The following is a 14,282-nucleotide window of genomic DNA, read 5'->3' on the forward strand; positions in this document are numbered from 1 at the left end:
AAGTGCCACATAAGATACTTGATCCAATATTTTAACATCTGCCCTCTGCAGTGAACACCCATATTGACTCACTCTGTAATTTCTTTCAGCTCTCCCAAAGCTCTGAAATAAAAGAAATTTATGGAATACCTCAGAGTTAATTATTGTTCCCTTGGATCGGGCGGAGACCTCAGATAAATGGCTCCAGGTTACACGAGAAATTCCATGTAATTTTCAAGGAGAATACAGAAAAGCCAAGCTAAAGGAGCCAAACTGTAAAAAGTTCATACAGAATACAAACAATACACGGCCAAACGTATTCTTATGTGCTTGGTGAACATCTCATTACCATATTATGTAGAGTTGGCCACCACTTGGCTCAGCCACAAGACCATTGGTGAGGTTAGACACTAGGTTGGCCTAGGCTCCAATTCATCGAGGTCAGGTTTCTATGCAGAAGACAAGGGAATATGTACGATAGAGGCAGCCCATGTGGCTATCGGAACCCTGGTGAGAAACCTAGTCTTGGTTTATCCCTTCCTCTTCGCCCTCTCCCTCTTCGCCCTGTGAAGCACTTCTTTCTCCATAGGCATTGCAATGTTAGAAAACTAGGGATAATCGGCACAAGGGTCATGGAAAGGGGATTGGGAGGACAAACAAGCACCTATTCTGGTTGACATTACCAATCACGATAAGAAGGGTCCTATTTTGATCCCTGCTATGGGGCCTCCTTTCTTCTATGTACGCCTCTGAACGGTCAAGTTCTACCAAATAAGACTCAGCAAACCATTTTTTTGATGCACCTCACTTTGTGAGATTGTAATACTGCAGCAGAAAGGGGTCTACACTAGTGTCACCACAAAGTTGGAAGCCTAGTTTTGTCATTGTATGTTGTAGTATTAAAGGGGCTTTCCACCTTCTGACTACTGATGACCTACTCACCGGATAGGCCATCAGTACATGATCTTTGGGGGGTCGACACCCGAACCCCGCAAAGATCAGCTAGTCCGGTGCCTCTGTGCACCGGACGTACATGCCGGAAGCAGTTGGCTCCGGCCTCGGAATAGCAACCGAACTGCAGTACTGTTCAAGTGAATAGGAGCGGATCTGCAGTTTTGCAGTACGGCTGCTATGCTATGTATGGAGTCAACTGCTTCCGGGCTCCGTACATAGCATTATGTGCCATAACATCCAGTGCCTGCAGGCAACCGGACGGCTTATCGGTGCCGGGTCCGGGTTTTCGGACCCGCACCGATGATATACTGATGACCTATCCAGCAGATAGGTCAGTTGTCAGAAGGTGGACAACCCCTTTAAGGTTTCTCTTTACTGGAACTAAGGTACCAAGGATAAGCCATTAACATCATCCCATAATCATTGCTTCTCCTCCACCACTTCTTACAGTTGGCTGAAAACCCTTCCATTATCTACCAAGCCCAGATTTGTCCAATGTCGGTGTGCTTTACAACACTCGAGATGGCACTTGGCAGTGTACTTGGTAATCTCAGCCTTGGTGTGGCTGCTCACCAATGGAAACCCAATCCATGAATCCCCTGACAACTAGTTCTTGTTTGTACGATGCTTTTACAAATTTTTTAGAATTCGGTAGTAAGTGTAAATTTTTAGTAGTCACCTAATTTTTACCAAAATGTTATTACTTCTTGACATTTTAGTGGTATTGATAGATCCACATTGAAAGATTATTACCATGTATTCCACCGTGAATATTTGTCTATAGAAATTGCATGACTGTATACTTGATTTGGTTAGTAGTGACGGGGGTTAAATGGCTAAACCCACAAATCAGAAAAAGGGGGTGCATACTTTTGGTCATGTGATGTAGTGAAGATATGAATAAATAAGAAACTAACTATTGGAACTGTTTTATTTTCAAAAACGTTAGCATTTTTTAACGCACGTATTAGAAACAGGAGACCCGATGTGGGCAGATTATGGGTTGTGCCAGATTTAACTAAATGAACAAATGTTTATAAAACTAAAGGAAAAATGTTCAGTATCTACAAGAACTACAGAGAAAAACGACTTTAAGATTTGAAGGTTTAGGAGTTATTTTCCGATGTTAGTCGATGCCCTGGCACAAGTCCCGGCAATAAAACATTATGCATATATAACGGTGTATCTGGGCATGGACATTATAAGCAGTAATTGCCGGTCAGGCGCTGCTCCTGCTGGTATAATTGTACTACACAGACAGATGATTGGCACAGTGGGAGCTGTAAAATGTCATAGGATTTGAAACTCATGGTAAATGGTTTAATAAGATCAGTCATTGCTTTGTTTTATATAGTGGCAGCACATTGCGTTACTTCTTCCAAGAGATACAGTATATGTTCCACTGTTCTCTAGACATGACATCATATCTTGACCCCTGTTATTGTTACACAGTTAATATTTTGCTCTTCGGAAAATTCTGCCACTTTCTGCTCATTGCTGGCGATATTCTCATACACTGACCTGAATGGTATGCCACCCAAATAAATAATAATCACAATTACATCCAGTCAGATGTGATGATTAATATAGTTGCCTGCAAGGAGCAGTTTTATAGCAGATATATTCTTGTATATAGGGGCAGTATTATAGTAGTTATATTCTTGTATATAGGAGCAGTATTATAGTAGTTATATTCTTGCATATAGGGGGCAGTATTATAGTAGTTATATTCTTGTATATAGGAGGCAGTATTATAGTAGTTATATTCTTGTATATAGGAGCAGTATTATAGTAGTTGTATTCTTGTATATAGGCGTAGTATTATAGTAGTTATATTCTTGTATATAGGGAGCAGTATTATAGTAGTAATATTCTTGTATATTGGAGGCAGTATTATAGTAGTTATATTCTTGTATATAGGGGCAGTATTATAGTAGTTATATTCTTGTATATAGGGGCAGTATTATAGTAGTTATATTCTTGTCCATAGGAGAGGATAGACGTGTGCTTGTGAGCTCCCTGTTAGGACTATGCATGGCTTCTGACCCAGGTGGAGGGGAGGGGTCCTGGGCTGATGATCCTGGGAAAGCCCAGAGTCTGGAGTTTGGCCTGCAGCATGGAGATGGTGGAGGTGATGATCTGGAAATGGTGGCTAGTGAGTCAACTGAATCTCATGATGTTGGTGAATTGTGCACAAAAATGACAAAGAAAAATATCTTTAAAATGGAAATGCAAGTTCGCAAGTTGAGAACTGAAATTAACCAGGAGACTGATCCAAAGGCAAAGCTGATGAAATGTGAGTGTCTGGATGTTTGCACACGTGAGCTGGTGATATTGAAGGAGAGATTGCAGAAAGAATCATGCACAGTACCCAAAATAAAGAACCGGGCAATGGAGAATAAAAGGGAGACCAGAGCCCAAACTGTGAAGAGAAAAAATATCATTGCAAAAAAAGACACTGACTATAATGCTGTGTATAATATTGTGGCGCAGGGAAACCCTGGAAGATATGAGTGTGCAGTGTTTGGAGGATCACATCTCTCATCATGTGTGAGGTCTGTGCAATCAGCCAACACAAATGCTGCTAAAGCTGCAGAGAAATGTGTGCCAGCTGACGAGGGGTTAACTGCAGTAGACTATGTGCAGTACTGATGAAGTGAATGCGAGTGGCACTCCTGGGAGTGAGCAAGAAAGTGCCGCATATACTGACATTGTAAGTGAGACCTCGCTCAGCGCGGTGATTGACAGTCTGATATCTGATGAACCAGCGGCACAGGCTGAGGCGGACATTGCAGACCCTGTTCTGGAGGTTCAGCTGTCCGCAGTGTCAGTGAATGGAGTGCAGGTTACACAGCGATCAGGAGCAGATACAGGATTATCTGCAGTACAATCAGCTGAGGAGAGGTCCAGTCCTGACCCACCTGCTGACAGACCTCAGTACAGGAGACTGTTCTCCAGCGTCACAAGACCGACTAACCCCACACCTCAGAGGAGGAACGCGGTCAGAATCAGGTACTCAGGACCAGAGGAAAACCTCCCCTCCAGACTCTACATTGGGAAAGTTTTGTTGAAGGATTTTATGAAGTTTAAAGCTTCTGAGGTGTTCGCTCTGATCCACGTTCCCTCCAGCAGGAATTATGACATCAGTTTCAAGATGCAATATAGTCTAGACTTATTCTGGAGTATTTATAACGATACAAAGGAGCACGCGATGTGGGAGCATCTACATGTCATCCAGCTGACTAAACCCCAGGTAGTCACCGCCACCGTCCTGTTCCAGTCTGAGGTGGTGGCTCTGGCAGATTTGCAGCACTGGTTGAGCAGATATTGTGAGGTGAAGAGACTGCCAACAAAGATCTATGATGAGGAGGAGATCTGGAATGGAGGATATTCTGTCAAGATCCAGCTGGTTCAGGAGAATGGAGTGACCAGATATCTGCCGCACTCCTTCTACCTGGGCTCGGAGAGAGGCATATGTTACTACCCTGGTCAACCGCGACGGTGCCATAGATGTGGGGGCAGACACCTGGCATTCAACTGTTCCCGTATTAAGTGCTCACTATGTGGTCAGTTTGGGCATGTGAAGGACGAGTGTACAGGACCTGTCATCTGTAACCTGTGCTTAGGACCTGGACATACATTCCGGGAGTGTCCACATGCAGAACATAATAAAGAGGAGACTTTTAAAGAAGCCATGGAGGAAGAGCAGGAGGATGCCTCCATATGTGTAGATACAACCCCAGAACCTGGAAGTCCCAGCGATGATGTGAGCCGAAGTACCAGAGACCCTGCTCCAGAGACAAATGTCCCATCTGTGGATGCTGCACAAGTGTCACCAGCCACTGAAAATAGAGGTCCTGCTAAAAGCAAAATATCCAGTCACTCTGTCACCAAAACATCTAAACATCTGCCCAATACCAGTAAGGAACCAGCTGATCCAGCCGCAGCAACCAGTAAGGAACCAGCTGATCCAGCCGCAGCAACCAGTAAGGAACCAGCTGATCCAGCCGCAGCGACCAGAAAAAAACCAGCTGATCTAGCCGCAGCGACCAGTAAAGAACCAGCTGATTCAGCCGCAAGGACTAGTATGGATGAGGAGGGATTTCAGACGGTTAAAAGGAGAAGTAAAACAGATGATTCTTCTAGGAAAAAAATCACTGCTGCAAAGAAATCACCGGAGTCTCCAGTGCTGGCGATAACTGGGGGACGTTACTGTGCGCTGGGAGAAGATGACCAGGAAGAAGAAGCAGAGATGGAGCAAGTCTCCTCACGCAACCCAGACGACGAACCTCAGGATGAAGACTCTGACCCCCCAATGTCCACGAAAAGATGGGGTGTTACAGGACATAGCAGTGGAAGAAGGAAAAAAAGTAGGAAAGATCTGTAACCAGGATGATGCTGAAAATCACCTCCATCAATGTGAACAGTGTGAAGAATAGGAGCAGGCGGCAGGCGATATTCCAGCGTCTGTCTGACGACAAATCTGACATCATCTTTATACAAGAGACTTATCTGAAGAGCAATGCTCAGGTGTATGCAGCCAAGAGAGACTGGAGACACGGACCATCATTCTGGTCCTTTGGACTGGAACAAAATGATGGCGTAGGAATTCTATTTAATAATATGGACGTACAAGTGGAGAAAGTCCTGGAGATCTGCTCCGGCCGCGGCCTGATGCTGGACTTTACCCTGGACACTGTACATTATAGAGTCATTAATATCTATGCCCAGCAAACCAGAAAAGAGAGGAGGGAATTATTCCAAAATATTAAGCCCTATTGTTTTACTTCTAAGGTCTTTATTTTGAGTGGTGACTTCAATAGTGTCTCCAGTAATGTGGATCGTTCCAGTAGTCACAAAAGATTGAGATATGATGAAAATTTTCTCAATAATCTAGCCCAGCAGGCTCATTTAGTGGACCCCTATGGTCTACATTGTAGTCGTAAAGCTTACACTTATCATAAGGGAGGTCATGCAAGCAGAATAGACCGTGTGTACATTAAGAAAGAATTGAAGTGTTCTCAGTATAGGATAAGTCCTATAGAGTTCTCCGACCATTGTATGGTGAGTGTAACGCTGGATCTGGACGATGCTGTGGTCTATGGTAAGGGTTACTGGAAGGTAAATAGCTCTGCGCTCCAGGATCCACAGTTTAAAGAGTCCTTTATCGCATTTTATAATGACCGGAGAACTACCCAGTGTATGTGCGATGATACAGCGGAGTGGTGGGAGGACATGAAAAGAGACATCAAGCAGTTTATTATAAGAGCCGCAAAGAGACGGAGTAATATGGAGTATATGAGGTATTCTGCACTGAGACTGCTACTGAGCCGTCTATATAGTAAGATGAATAGTGGAGAGCAGGTAGACGGCGAGAGCGTCCACCAGATAAAGCAGAAGATGAGACAGCTGCAGTATGATCGCCTCAAGTCTCTGAAGGCAGAAGGCCAGTTTGATAGTTGGGGGGTTCATACCCCAGATCCCTTTATTGCCTGTAAGAACCGGGTTAGTAAGAAACTTCTGGTGAGTCTATTAGATGAGAACGGGATGGAGCAATCAGAACAGAAAAAACTTCATAAAATCATTGGAAATTATTATGGAAAACTGTTTGAAGGGAGTCAGATTAGAGATGACGACATAAAAGCCTATCTGAAGAGTGTGACCCTGCCAAAATTAGATCCAGCGCAGGCAGATAGTATGGCTGACCCTATATCTGAGGAGGAGGTAAAGAGGAGCATCGACTCCTTAAAAACCAAGAAGAGTCCTGGTCTGGACGGCCTGACCGGCGAGTTTTATAAGGAGTTCAGGGATTTATTGGCCCCTGACCTGGTGCAGGTATATAATGATTGTCTCTCTGCTGGGAAACTTTTACAGTCACAGTATAAATCTGTTCTAGTTCTCCTAGCAAAGAAGGGAAATCTGAAAGATTTAAAAAATTGGCGTCCATTGTCTCTGCTGAACACGGATTATAAAATCCTGGCCAAGATCTTGTATTACAGGCTGAGTGAGGTGGCGGATGATCTCATCATCCCTAATCAGACGTGTGGTGTGAAAGGCCGGACTATAGAGGACTCCTTGCTGCTGGTGAGAGAATCCATGACTTATATTAAGCAGCATGAGGTGGGGACATATATAGTAGGCTTAGACCAGAGTAAGGCCTTTGATAGAGTCCATCATGACTACCTGTATCAGGTGTTGTTGGAGTACGGCCTTCCTGCGCAGTTTGTACAATGGCTGCAGGTTCTGTATAAGGAGGCAGTTAGCTGGCCTCTGATTAATGGTCACTTGGCAGACGCCTTCAGTATAAAGTCAGGTGTGCGGCAAGGCTGCCCGCTCAGCCCGTTATTATATGTGTTTAGTCTGGATCCATTTTTAAGGAAATTGCAGGACAATAAAAAGTTTATGGGGTTGAAATGTCATTTGCAGAATAAAGTAGAGGAGATAAAGTTCTGCGCCTATGCGGATGATGTGACAGTCATGTTGTCTTCTGCTGGTGACTGTGCAGCTCTATAGCAAGAGATAGCCAGGTTTTCCCAGGTGTCTAATTCTGCTGTGAATATGGAGAAGAGCGAGGCCTTGTGGTTGGGAAGTGACAGCGATGTCTTCTCGGTGCCCTTCAGAACAGTTCAGGAGAAGATAAAGATTTTGGGGGTTGTGTTTGGAGCTGTGGATGAAGGGAAGGTGAACTGGGAGGAGAAGTTAGCGCTGTGTGAGCAGAAGGTGCTGAGCTGGAAGCACTGGCGGCTGACGTATCAGGAGAAGGTCCGCCTGTTGAAGAGCTTCCTCCTCCCGCTCTTTCTATATATCAGTGTGGTGTTTCCAGTACCGGATACTTTACTTCCCAGACTGACAAACGTTTTCTTCCGCTTCTTGTGGGGTAACAGGGTCAATGTAGTCAGGAGGAACATTGTCTATCTCCCTCATAAGGAAGGTGGTCTCTCCATGCCCTGCCCGGAGCTCTTCTTTAGTCTGATGTTTCTGATGAAGAATTTTTTATTTTGTAAGAATGCTGAGGTCAAGCCATGGGGCAGTTTGTTTAAAAGTCAGATCCAGCAGTTTGTGTCTGTGTGGTCAATAGGTGACCCCATAAAGAGGATCTCAGGGCGCATTAAGAATAACGTGTCTTGGTATGGAGTCAATATAATCAGGAAGATCATTAAATGGAAGATCTTATATGACGATGTCAAGTTACTCCATAGGAAGGATTTGTACAAGAAGCTCCTTAGATGTCAGTTCACTGTCCATATACAATTGAGGGAAGCCCCGAGCCTTGATATAAGGCAGTCTGCAAAAATCCTGGATGACTCTAGAGTTCCTCCGCACATGAGGGACGTGGCATGGTTGGGATTCCATGGCAAAATGTATGTTAGAGCCAACCTTAAGTGTAGGTACGTGTTGGACAGATTCTGTCCTAGAGAAGAGTGTCCCCAGATACTAGAGACCATGGAACATCTACTGTTAGAGTGTCCTTTCAGTATACAATTATGGGAAGCTGTGTCCCTGTCCCTGCAGTTACCACATCTAGTGGGACAGCCATACTCTCAGCTGCTGTATGGAGACTTCCAGCCTGAACTTAGTGTATATGATAGAAGTTCATTATATGTCATAAATGTGGTGACCCTGTATCATCTGTGGTGTGCGCGATGCAGCCTGGTCATCAATAAAGAAGAACTCTCCTGTAATACTGTCAGGCATAATATCTTGGAAAGTCTTAAGACTGTGTATAGGAAAGATATAAAAAAAAATTTGAATTTATACTGGAGGAATATTAATATATCATGCTTTGTTTAATATTTGTGATGTTATTAAGAGACAAGGTTTGTTCTATATTTGTCATGACTGTCTTGTAAATACATTGTAATATTTTGTTGCAAGTTTTCAAATAAAAAAGATCATTATAGTAGTTATATTCTTGTACATAGAGGGCAGTATTATAGTAGTTATATTCTTGTATATAGGAGGCAGTATTATATTAGTTATATTCCTGTATATAGGGGGCAGTATTATAGTAGTCATATTCTTCTACATAGAGGGCAGTATTATAGTAGTTATATTCTTGTATATAGGAGGCAGTATTATAGTAGTTATATTCTTGTATATAGGGGGCAGTATTATAGTAGTCATATTCTTCTACATAGAGGGCAGTATTATAGTAGTTATATTCTTGTATATAGAGGGCAGTATAATAGTAGTTATATTCTTGTATATAGAGGGCAGTATTATAGTAGTTATATTCTTGTATATAGGAGGCAGTATTATAGTAGTTATATTCTTGTATATAGGAGGCAGTATTATAGCAGTTATATTCTTGTATATAGGGGTCAGTATTATAGTAGTTATATTCTTGTATATAGGGGCAGTATTATAGTAGTTATATTCTTGTATATAGGAGCAGTATTATAGTAGTTATATTCTTGTATATAGGAGCAGTATTATAGTAGTTATATTCTTGTATATAGGGGCAGTATTATAGTAGTTATATTCTTGTACATAGGGAGCAGTATTATAGTAGTTATATTCTTGTATATAGGGGGAAGTATTATAGTAGTTATATTCTTGTATATAGGGGGCAGTATTATAGTAGTTATATTCTTGTATATAGGGGGCAGTATTATAGTAGTTATATTCTTGTATATAGGGAGCAGTATTATAGTAGTTATATTCTTGTACATAGGGGGCAGTATTATAGTAGTCATATTCTTCTACATAGAGGGCAGTATTATAGTAGTTATATTCTTGTTTATAGGGGGCAGTATTATAGTAGTTATATTCTTGTATATAGGGGCAGTATTATAGTAGTTATATTCTTGTATATAGGAGCAGTATTATAGTAGTTATATTCTTGTATATAGGAGCAGTATTATAGTAGTTATATTCTTGTATATAGGGGCAGTATTATAGTAGTTATATTCTTGTACATAGGGAGCAGTATTATAGTAGTTATATTCTTGTATATAGGGGGAAGTATTATAGTAGTTATATTCTTGTATATAGGGGGCAGTATTATAGTAGTTATATTCTTGTACATAAGGACAGTATTATAGTAGTTATATTCTTGTATATAGGGTGCAGTATTATAGTAGTTATATTCTTGTACATAGGGGGCAGTAGTATAGTAGTTATATTCTTGTATAGAGTAGGCAGTATTACAGTAGTTATATTCTTGTACATAGGGGGCAGTATTATAGTAGTTATATTCTTCTACATAGGGGGCAGTATTCTGGTAGTTATATTCTTGTATATAGGGGGAAGTATTATAGTAGTTAATGTCTTGTATATACGGGCAGTATTATAGTAGTTATATTCTTGTATATAGGAGCAGTATTATAGTAGTTATATTCTTGTATATAGGGGCAGTATTATAGTAGTTATATTCTTGTACATAGGGGGCAGTATTATAGTAGTTATATTCTTGTATATACGGGCAGTATTATAGTAGTTATAGTCTTGTATATAGGGGCAGTATTATAGTAGTTATATTCTTGTATATAGGAGCAGTATTATAGTAGTTATATTCTTGTATATAGGGGGAAGTATTATAGTAGTTAATGTCCTGTACTTAGGGGGCGGTATTATAGTAGTTATATTCTTGTATATAGGGGGCAGTATTATAGTTGTTATATTCTTGTATATAGGGGCAGTATTATAGTAGTTATATTCTTGTATATAGGGGGCAGTATTATAGTAGTTATATTCTTGTACATAGGGGCAGTAGTATAGTAGTTATATTCTTGTATAGAGGAGGCAGTATTACAGTAGTTATATTCTTGTACATAGGGGGCAGTATTATAGTAGTTATATTCTTCTTCATAGGGGGCAGTATTCTGGTAGTTATATTCTTGTATATAGGGGGAAGTATTATAGTAGTTAATGTCTTGTACATAGGGGCAGTATTATAGTAGTTATATTCTTGTATATTGGGGCAGTATTATAGTAGTTATATTCTTGTACATAGGAGAAGTATTATAGTAGTTATATTCCTGTATATAGGGACAGTATTATAGTAGTTATATTCTTGTATATAGGGGCAGTATTATAGTAGTTATATTCTTATACATAGGAGGTAGTATAGTAGTTATATTCTTGTACATAGGGGGCAGTATTATTGTAGTTATATTCTTGTATATAGGAGGCAGTATTATAGTAGTTATATTCTTGTGTATAGGAGGCAGTATTATAGTAGTTATATTCTTGTATATAGGAGCAGTAATATATTAGTTATATTTTTGTATATAGGAGCAGTATTATAGTAGTTATATTCTTGTATATAGGGAGCAGTATTATAGTAGTTATATTCTTTTATATAGGAGCAGTATTATAGTAGTTATATTCTTGTACATATGGGCAGTATTATAGTAGTTATATTCTTGTATATAGGAGCAGTATTATAGTAGTTATATCCTTGTATATAGGAGCAGTATTATAGTAGTTATATTCTTGTATATAGGGGCAGTATTATAGTAGTTATATTCTTGTATATAGGAGCAGTAGTATAGTAGTTATATTCTTGTATATAGGGAGCAGTGTTATAGTAGTTATATTCTTGTATATAGGGGCAGTATTATAGTAGTTATATTCTTGTATATAGGAGGCAGTATTATAGTAGTTATATTCTTGTATATAGGGGGCAGTATTATAGTAGTTATATTCTTGTATATAGGAGCAGTATTATAGTAGTTATATTCTTGTATATAGGGGGCAGTATTATAGTAGTTATATTCTTGTATATAGGAGCAGTATTATAGTAGTTATATTCTTGTATATAGGGAGCAGTATTATAGTAGTTATAGTCTTGTATATAGGGAGCAGTATTATAGTAGTTATATTCTTGTACATAGGAGCAGTATTATAGTAGTTATATTCTTGTATATAGGGGGAAGTATTATAGTAGTTAATGTCCTGTACATAGGGGGCGGTATTATAGTATAGTCTCGTACATATTTTCATGTTCATAGGGAACATTTTTTATGGATTATTACAGACTCAATGTAGCACTATGTTATACATGTAAAACATAAGAATAACAATTGCTTTATCATCATAATAGTATTAATATAGCAGAGCTAAACTTGTTATTTAACTTCTGTGCAGTATGACATAATATTGTGATAGAAAGATGAGTTTTTTCAAATGACATACTCAGCTCTTCTATATCTATATTCAGCTCTGCTGTATCTTCATATTTGTTGCGTTATATCTTTATAGTTTTTGATCCATGAATCGCTGCTTTTATCCCTTGCTCATGATTGTAACAGAGACATTTGTGTTAACAATTACCCACACAAATTCCTATCTGTACTACAGATCAGTGCGCCCATGGGATCCGTAAAATACAAAATTCATGGAAACTCAAGACAATTGTTTGGAGTTTTTAATTTCTTCCTCTGAGTGAATTATAGTGTGTCCTTGAATATGGTGCCACGGTTGTCTGGCTGTCATAGCAACAAAACATGACCTGCAAAGCTAGCCAAACAATAAATAAATGCCCCCCTTTGTGTGACATAATGGAGATCTTCAACTATGTTCCCTGTTAGGAAGTGGCCAAGTTTTGTGAATTTTTGTGAAGTCATAGCCCACAATGGGTCTATATTGGGTCCCCAATGCACAGATGTAAAGGTTCTTCAGCTTCTCTCTTTGATGGTCATCTGAGAGGGTACACATACATTGCATAGGGGCAGCACATATAGGTGCTACATTTTTGTGGAGCGGGCACAACTCCGGTCGACCCCAACCCTATTACTCATGGGTGGTGTGATCCTTGCTCACCCTCTCCACAGGCTCTACAATACTAGGAAACGAAGGTGATGAGAAAAAGATTGTTGAAGGATTACAAACTTTTCTATGGAAGTTTTTGGCTCCATCCTGTCAAATGGCCCTGTTAACCCTGTGTCGCTCCTTGACATAATGGTATATCAAGCGTCTTTTCTAGTTACAGTGGTGGTTAAAGTGGCAGTGCAACAAAAATTGGTTATAAAGGACTTCTCGGTGGAGGCCTTTGGGTGAAAAATTATGTGGAAAAAAAGGAGATAAACAGGAAAACGATTGAAAGTTTACAGCTAAGTAATACTGCCATACAGTGCCCAAATTTGAATGCCATATAGTGCCTCAGTAATATAGTTACTTTAAAGTGATTTTCCAATGGTTAAATACAGAAAAGTACCTATATGTGTCTCACCAGGAAGGGCTACCATAGCTCAGGAGTAATTAATTTTTTTTTATTATCTTGCCTAACTCTGTACAGCACCTTTTTTTAAATGCTGTCAGAACTTTCTGTGGGCGGGATCACCATATGGAGGACTACAGTTCCCATGATTCCTCTTTCCTCTCACAGACGTCACCAAATATTTATAGATGTTCTGTACAACTCATATTGTTCTCCTGCTATACTATGCACTATCTGAAGCCCAGCATGTGAAACATGATCCCTCCAGAGACAGGGAGGGGGGAAATAAAGGAGCAGCAGACATAAGAGGCATGTGATGTGTGATGACCAGTACTACAGGAAGAGGGAAAGGGGAAATGACAACATGTTCAGTGTACGGGATATCACACAAGCAGGAGATAAACACCAGGAGAATGATCATTTCGCTGCGTATGAGACTTGCTTACAGAGGCATTTAAGCTACAGATAGCACATTAGGAAGTGACTAATCTTACTGCAGTTGCACCATTTATAAAGATCGGAAAACCCCTTTAAGGGTGCGAACCAGATTAGGAAGTCTGTTGTGTGGTTGGCTGTGTTTGACGGTGGAATGGGATATTTTCTTTTCTTTATTGCAGTCCATTACTTTGGTGGTGGATAGACATAGCTTGCTGGAAGCTCTGAACCAATTGCCCCAGTATGTGACATGACTACTGGGTTGTGTGAATCTATTCAGGCGTGAATGGTTGGAAAAGTGGTGGGGTTGTGTGACATACTTGTCTACTCTCCTTGACTGTTAATAGTCTTTCAAAATAGCGGCTATCTCCCACACTCTCAGCAGAACAGACAAGTGTGATGCAAAGGCTCCTGGCAGCTGCGACTAGGGGGAGCTCACTGCTATGTATTTGTATAGCTCCCCCAATGACTTCAATGAGAGTTGTTTAAATATGTATGCAGTTAGCTCCACCTAGTGGTGGCTACAGGCAGCATGGGTTTTCTATTTTTTTTTCTATTGCTCTGTAAAGGGATGCACTATACTGGAGCTATTGTTTATCAGTGGGCTATTTGCTAACATTGTAGGTCCACTAGCACTGTTTATTGGGGGCATTCTACGGGCATTGCTAATGGGGGGACTTTACCTGTCACCGACACACTAAACCTTAGGCTATATCCACATAGGACGGATACGCTTAGTAAGAGCACACAG

At 40.3% G+C, this 14,282-nt stretch overlaps 1 protein-coding gene across 1 annotated transcript in view; it reads right to left on the reverse strand.

Moving 5' to 3' along the window:
* ME3 (malic enzyme 3) overlaps nt 1-14,282 on the reverse strand; it is a 335,644-nt gene that overhangs the window by 321,195 nt on the left and 167 nt on the right. The gene's annotated exons all lie outside the window — the stretch shown is intronic.

This window comes from Rhinoderma darwinii, chromosome 2 (assembly GCF_050947455.1).
Source record: "Rhinoderma darwinii isolate aRhiDar2 chromosome 2, aRhiDar2.hap1, whole genome shotgun sequence".
NCBI classification, from domain to species: domain Eukaryota; kingdom Metazoa; phylum Chordata; class Amphibia; order Anura; family Rhinodermatidae; genus Rhinoderma; species Rhinoderma darwinii.